This window comes from Felis catus, chromosome C1, assembly GCF_018350175.1.
Source record: "Felis catus isolate Fca126 chromosome C1, F.catus_Fca126_mat1.0, whole genome shotgun sequence".
Lineage (NCBI taxonomy): Eukaryota > Metazoa > Chordata > Mammalia > Carnivora > Felidae > Felis > Felis catus.
In genome coordinates this window covers 7,419,697-7,427,478 of record NC_058375.1, presented here as the reverse complement: position 1 = coordinate 7,427,478, position 7,782 = coordinate 7,419,697, and the positions used below count along the sequence as shown (strand labels likewise).

The window sequence follows — 7,782 nt, the reverse complement described above, 5'->3', positions numbered from 1 at the left end:
GCCCTTCCCGGCGCCTGTTAGACCACCTGAGGCAAACAGGCCCGCCCACTTCTGGGGCCGGCTCAGGAGAGCGCAGAGCACATCGATGGCGACGCCAAAGCAGAAGGGGCGGGGTCGCTGGGGACTGGTAGGAGCGCGCTGGGCGAGAGGCTCTGGGGGCCGGGACAGCAGGCTGGGCGCGGCGCGGGCATAAGTGGAGGGGGGGGGGGGACTCCTGGGACAGGCACAGGGGGCGCCCGGGACTAGCACAAGGGGCCGGGAGGGGCGCAGGCACGAGTGGAGGGGTGCGGGGCACCTGAGACAGGCACTGGGGGCAGGGGGCGGGGGCACAAGTGAAGGCGGCGGGGGGCGCGAGCTGGCGGGCGCAAGGGACAGCGGAGCTGGCAGGGCGGGGGACGCCTGGGACTGGTACAGGGGGTGGGGCGAGGCGGGGGGCTCCGGGACAGGGACTAGCGACTGGGGGGAGGGGGCGTAAGCTAGGAGGCCCCGGGACCGAGGAGGGTGTCGGGCGCGCGGCGGGGTCGCCGGGGCTGGCGGAGGGGCGGCGGCGGGCGGCCCCACCCGGACCCCAGAGCAGAGGACGCTCGGGGCCGGGGCTCCGCTCGGTGGGAAGGGTGGCGGCTCACGTCGGGCCGTGCATTCCAGGGTCCCAGGCACTCGGACGCCTGTTGTCCGAGTGCCCCTCGCCCCTCCCATCGCGGCCTGCGACCCCGTCGGGGACCGAGGCTCGTTGCGGCCTGTGGGAGTAACGGGTGCCAGGAAATGTGGGACCCCACCCACGACCCTGCGCGGGGAGCGCGCAGCCCCAGTTGCAGGAAAAGCAGCGGGCGCAGAGCAGGCTGGGAACGAACTTGTTGCGGGGGTGATGGAAGTCGCGTCGTTGAACTTCCCGAACCCGCTGAGGAGCTGGAGGTGCCCCGCAGGCCTTCTCAGAAGTGCCCGGGTGCTCCAGGCATCTTCCTCTCCCAGCACTGAACCCTCCCGCCTCCTACAGCAGATGCTGCTGAACCAGGCTTGGCGCCTCCAGCACATTTAAGATTTTTTGTGTTTCCATGAATCCTTCATTTCATCTCACGTGTACCTTGCACATAGTAAGTGCTCACCCGATAGAAAAGTCACACAGCTGGTTAGTGGGTAGTTGGTGACCCAGTTGTGACTGATTCAAGGCCAAGGCTAGTTCCATCACACCAAGCGCACAGGTTACTTCGTAATACAGATTTCGACAGGTACGATAATTTCCATGCGAGCTTGTGTCCCACCCACTATGGTAGTTTTTTTCCTGTTGGAAGTTGGGTATGAATAAATCACAGTAGCAGTATTTTTGAATGCAATGGAATCTCTGAAAATTTTAAAACTCACGATCTACTTTATCTTCTATGTAAATATTTATCTGTACGGTTTTCTTCACTAAAGGCATTCTTTCTATGAATTTGTTCTTTTTCTTGAGTCGCTTCCATATTTGCCTGTTTTGTACCAGTCAGGGCTTACACGCCCGAAAAGTCCAATTTTCTTTTGTATACTCTCCCTTGAGCAAGGTGTTCATGGATTCTGAGGTTGACTCACTGTACAATGTCCAGGTGGGGCCAAGGTTAGAACAGCACTTCCTCCTGAGGAAGAGAAGTCCCTGTCCCGTGAGGCCTTTTCCTTCTTTCCTTCTTGCTTTTCCTGGGTACAGAAATAGACAACTGTAGGCAAGCCCAGAGTTTATCTTATTTTTTGGTTCAACATTAGTAATTAAAAAAAAAAAAAAAAACCTCCAGTACAGTTAACATACTTTGTTGTTAATAGTTTCAGGTATACAATGTAGTGATTCAACAATTTTGTACATTACTCAGTGCTCATCACAATAAATGTACCCTTAAAAAAAAAAATAATTGGTTAAGCGTCCAACTTCGACTCAGGTCATGATCTCACAGTTCATGGGTTCGAGTCCTGTGTCAGGCTCTGTGCTGACAGCTGGGAGCCTGGAGCCTGCTTCAGATTCTGTGCCTCCTTCTCTCTCTTTCCCTTCCCTGCTCACGCTCTCTCTCTCTCTCTCTCTCTCTCTCTCTCTCTCTCTCTCTCAAAAATAAACATTAAAATAAAATCTCTACCTGCAAAATGACGCTCAAATTCATGACCCCAAGATCAAGAGTCGCATGTTCTACCGACTGAGCCAGCCAGGTGCCCCACAGTAAGCGTACTACTCTCCTAGTCTTCTATTTCACCCATCCCCACCCCCACTTCCCCTCTGCTAACCATCAGTTTGTTCTCTGTGGTTAAGTCTCTGTTTTTCTTTGTTTGTTGAATTCCACGTACGAGTAAAATCCTGTGGTATTTGTCTTTCTCGGACTTAACTTCTTTCACTTAGCATAATACACTCTAGTTCCATCCATGTTGCAAATGGGAAGATTTCATTCTTGTTTATGGCTCAATAGTATTCCAGTGTATATATACCACTCCTTTATCCATTCATCAGTCGACGGACATTAGGGAGGCTTCTGTAATTTGGCCATTGTAGATCACGCCGCAATAAACACAGGGGTGCCTCTATCTTTTCGAATTAGCGTTTTCTTATTCTTGGGGTAAATACCCAGAAGTGGAATTACTGGATCATAGGGTAGTTCTATTTTTAATTTTTCGAGGAACCTCCATACTGTTTTCCACTGCGGCCGCACCAGTTAGCATTCCCGCCACAGGGCACCAGGATTCCCCTTTCTCCACTTCCTCACCAACACCTGTTGTTTCTTGTGTTTTTAATTTCAGCCAAGAAAGCCCAGAATTTATCTTACAGCTACAAGCAAGGGGCCTGGCTGCCCTCAACACTTCCCTAAAGGGAGAAGGAAGTGACTATGGAAATGGCGGAGCCAAGCAAAACCAGGGAGGGCAGACCTTCCGTCACTGGTCACCGTTGAGGCAAAAGCCCTGCGCGGCCTGAGCCCCGGCCCTGCCCAAACAGGTGACAGTAGTTTTGGAGGAACCAGGCTGGTAGGAATCGTGGGGCTCCCCCAACCGAGTGTCTCCACCCTCCAGTGTTCGAGGCGGCTTGTTAAATGTGAATTCGGATATCACAGACCTGGGGGACGCCGGCCAGTGTGCATTTTATCCCTCCAGTGGGTTCTGACTGCAGGTGGCGCACGGGCCACCTTTTGAAACGGTTCTCAAAGGGTGGTCTAGGACCCCTGGAGGTCCCTCATACCCTTTCAGGGAGAAGTGGGGACAAAACCTTTCTCCATAGCACCAGTAGGATCAGATTTGTCTTTTTCATCTTCATTCTCTTACGAGTGTCTAGTGGCGTTTTCCAGAGGCTCTGTGACATGTGCTCTGGAAGAGGTTACATGTAGAAGCAAATGAGAGAATCCGGCGGTCTTAAACTGTAGCGAGCTTGACATTAGAGAGATTTGCAGAACTGCCAGGCAATAACACAGATCACTGAGTTTCCTTTTGTTTTGGGAACCTGTTATTAAAAACTGGTATTCATTTTTAAAATGGTAAATATTGGGCTGCCTACGTGGCTCAGTCGGTTAGGCGTCTGACTCTTGATTTCGGCTCAGGTCATGGTCTGATGGCTGTGAGCCCCGTGTCGGGCTCTGTGCTGACAGTGTGGAGCCTACGTGGGATTCTCTCTCTCTCCCTCTCTCACTGCCCCTCCCTTGTCTTCTCTCAAAATAAGCTTCAAAGTCAATGAATTGGTAAATATTGATAAAACTCACATAAACAGAAGCTCTTTGTATCATCGGTCATTTTTAGGAATGTAAAGGGGTCTGAGACCGGTGGTTTGTGAACCACTCATCTAAACCAACCCCTGTTTTAGAGATGAGGAAATTGGGGCTCAGGGAAGTGGAACTTGCTTAATCAGAGACATACACTAGAACTGCCCCTCTGGGCACAGATCAGATGCTCTCCAGGGTCCCTCTCAATAGAACCTGGGGTCCAGAGACAGACCCAGTGGTAGGACAGCACGTTATCACAGAAGTCAGATCAGATGGCTCCTCAAATGACGTGGAACATCTGTCTTTCTCGGCAGCTGCTTGACAGAGACAGGGAGGAATGGGTTTGGGGGTCACGCTGCCCTTAGCTTGCTCCCATTCCACTTCTTTCTAGCTGTGCAGTATGGAGCAAGTTGTCAAGTCTCAGGAGTTTCCTCGTGTGTATATAAGGAGCGACAAAACCACAGAGGGTAGCTCTAGGGTGAAATGACTCAAACCAGGGCTTGTGTCTGGACTGAGTGCCCGTATGCCAGCTTCTGTCTTTTTTTACAGAAAGGACACAGAGAGGAGAGATACAAACTGTAGTGGAGAATAGGACTGAAAGAGAACATATCAGGGGTGCCTGGGTGACTCAGGTGAACATCTAGACTCTTGACTTCAGCTCAGGTCATGATCTCATGGTTCGTGAGTTCCAGCCCTGCGTGGGGCTCTGCACTGACAGCACAGAGCCTGTTTGGGATTCTGTCTCTCTCTCTTAATAAGTAAATAAGTAAGGAAGTAAATAAATAAACAAACAAACATTAAAAAAAAAACCCCACGGGGTGTTTGGGTGGCTCAGTCGGTTGGGCGTCTGACTTCAGCTCGGGTCATGATCTCACCATTCCCGAGTTTGGGCCCCGTGTCGGGCTCTGTGCTGACAGCTCAGAGCCTGGAGCCTTCCGATTCTGTGCCTCCCTCTCTCTCTGGCCCTCCCCTGCTCGTGCTCGGTCTCTCTTGCTCTCAAAAATAAACATAAACCAACAAAAAACAAAACACCCACATTTCTTCAGGCTTCCTGGTGCAGTCTTCTGGGAATAGAGGCAGAAAAGCAACTTTGCAGCTTGCTGCACAACTTCTGAGTGGTTCCTGGAGTTCTAACTCAGCTGGCGATAAAATGCCCCACTATTTGAATTGCTTGCTATGAAACTTCCCATTTGACAATGACATACCCATGACTCTCACAATCTCCGTCTTCCTGATCCAAATGCTTGTCACCCCAAGCATCCTGTCTTCCTCCCCACGGTCACCACCTCTGTCCTACATCCCTTCTGGGCGCCCTAAGCAAGGTCCACGAGCATAGATGCCACATCAGTCTTGCTCCCAAGTGTGTCTATCACCTTCCTGTGCCTTATAGTTAATAGATGGCCACCAACTGTTGCTGTCAAATGTCTGGTTTACAGTTGTGTTTTTAAATTTTAATTTATTTCTTATTTTTTAAATGTTTTTTTAAAATTTTTTATACGTTTATTTTTGATAGAGACAGAGCACAAGTGGGGGAGGGGCAGAGAGAGAGAGGGAGACACAGAACCTGCAGCAGGCTCCAGGCTCCAAGCTGTCAGCACAGAGCCCGACGCGGGGCTCGAGCTCACAAACCACAAGATCATGACCTGAGCTGAAGTCGGACGCTGAAGTGGCGCCGACTGAGCCACCCAGGCTCCCCTAAACGTTTATTTTTGAGAGAACACAAGGTGGGGAGGGGCAGAGTAAGTGGGGACAGAGGATTCGAAGCAGGCTCTATGCTGACAGCAGCAAGCCCGTTGTGGGGCTTGAACTCCCGAACCGTGAGATCGTGACCTGGGCCGACACTGGACGCTCAACTGACTGAGCCACCCAGGCACCCCACTTAGCATGTTTTTGAGGCTTGTCCATGTTGCGGCATGTATGAATGGCGTGCTCCTTTTTACTGCTGAGTGGTATTCCTCTGTGTGTAATTTGTTTATCCACATAATTTGTTTATCTGGTGATGGACATTTGGATTCTTTTTTAAAAAAAAAATTTTTTTTAACGTTTATTTATTTTTGAGACAGAGAGAGACAGAGCATGAACGGGGGAGGGTCAGAGAGAGAGGAAGACACAGAATCTGAAACAGGCTCCAGGCTCTGAGCGGTCAGCACAGAGCCCGACGCGGAGCTCAAACTCACGGACCAGGAGATCATGACCTGAGCCGAAGTCGGCCGCTTAACCGACTGAGCCACCCAGGCGCCCCATTTAGATTATTTCTAAGTTGGACCATACATAAAGAACAAATCTTGTTTTGAACATTCACGTACCAAGTGTGGGAGCATGGTTTCATTTTTCTTGGGTAGACACGTTGGAGAAAAAGTGCTGGCTCATATGGTGCATGTTTAACTTCTGAAGAGCTGCTAAGTTACTTCCAAAGTGGCCGCACCATTGTGCATTCCCACAAGCACTGTGTGAGGGTTCCCGTTCTCCCACATCCTCACCAACATTTGATTCTGTCTTTGTGATGACGGCCATCCTAGTGGGTGTGAAATGGTATCATCTCATTGTGGTTTTAATGTGCATCTCCCTAATGGCTAATAATGATGAGCATATTTTCAAGGGCTTATTAGCTATTCATATATATTTTATCTGGTGAGATATCCATTCAGATCTTTTCTTTGTACATTTTTAATAAGTTCTAGAATAGATTTATTTAAAAAGTTGCAGATAGTTCAGAGAGTAAGCTTAGTTTCCCCCTACGGCTAACATCTTAACATTACCGTGGCATATTTGTCACAACTGAGAAACCAACACTGGCATTAATACTGTGACCTGAACTCCAGACTTCATTAGAGTTGCATTTTCCGGGGCGCCTGGGTGGCTCAGTCCATTAAGTGTCAGACTTCAGCTCTGGTCATGATCTCACGGTTGGTGAGTTTGAGTCCCGTGTCGGGCTCTGTGCTGACATCTTGGAGCCTGGAGCCTGCTTTGGATTCTGTGCCTCCCTCTCTTTCTGCCCCTCCTCTGCTTGCACTCTGTCTCTCTTTCTCTCAAAAATAAACATTAAAATAAAATTTTTAAAAAGAGAGAATTACATTTTCCACAAATATGCTTTTCCTGTTTGGGGGCCTATCCAGAATACATTGCATTTTGTCATTACATCTTCTTAGTTTCCTCTGGTCTGTGGCAATTTCTTGGTCTTATTTTTAATAACCTTTGATTTTTTTTTTAAGGATTATATTCTTAAGCAATCTCTATACCCATCGTGAGGCTTGAACTCGCAACCCCGAGATCAAGAGTCACATGTTCCACTGATTTAGCCAGCCAGGCACCTCTCACGACCTTCAATTTTGAGGAATGCTGGTTGGGGATCTTATAGAATGTCCTTCAATTTGGATTGAAAAATTTTTTTCTCTTGGTTATACAGGGGTTGTGGATTTTGTGGAAGAATACCATGGAAGTAAAGTGCCATTCTCTTGACATCATACCAGAGGGACACGCTATCGACAGGGATGATATTAGTCCCAATCACTAGACAAGGCAGTGTTTATCGAGCCTCACCACCATAAAGTTCTTTCTTTACTCCTTTCCATATTCTATTCTTTGGAACCCATTCACTAAGTACAGCCTACTTTTGCCTGTTTGTTTTTTAAATAGCATTGTTTGTCTTACTGAGTTTTAAAAGTTTTTGTGTATCCTAAGTAAAAGTTATTTATTAGATATACAACCAACAGATATTTTCTCCCAGTTTGGGGCTTGTCTTTTCATTTTCTCAATGGTGTCTCCTGAAGAGGAAACTTTTAATTTTTTTTTTTAATATTTATTTTTGAAAGACAGAGAGACAGAGTACAAGCAGGGGAGAGGCATCATGAGAGGGGGAGACACTGAATCCAAAGCAGGCTCCAGGCTGTCAGCACAGAGCCCGACGCGGGGCTCGAACTCACAGACCATGAGATCATGACCTGAGCCAAAGTCAGATGCTTAACCGACTGAGCCACTCAGGCGCCCCAGCTGGTGACATATCTAAAAAACCTTTGCCAAACCCAAAATTGCAAAGACTTTCTCCTATGTTTTCTTCCAGAATTCTTAGGGTTTTAGCTCTTACATGTAG

General features: G+C 48.7%; 1 long non-coding RNA gene across 1 annotated transcript; it reads left to right on the top strand.

Moving 5' to 3' along the window:
* The first annotated feature begins 53 nt into the window (after positions 1–53).
* LOC123379467 lies at positions 54–7,401 on the top strand. Its single transcript, XR_006583901.1, has 3 exons — positions 54–127; positions 2,746–2,938; positions 7,099–7,401. It is a non-coding gene; the product is annotated as an uncharacterized LOC123379467 (long non-coding RNA).
* The last annotated feature ends 381 nt before the right edge of the window (positions 7,402–7,782 follow it).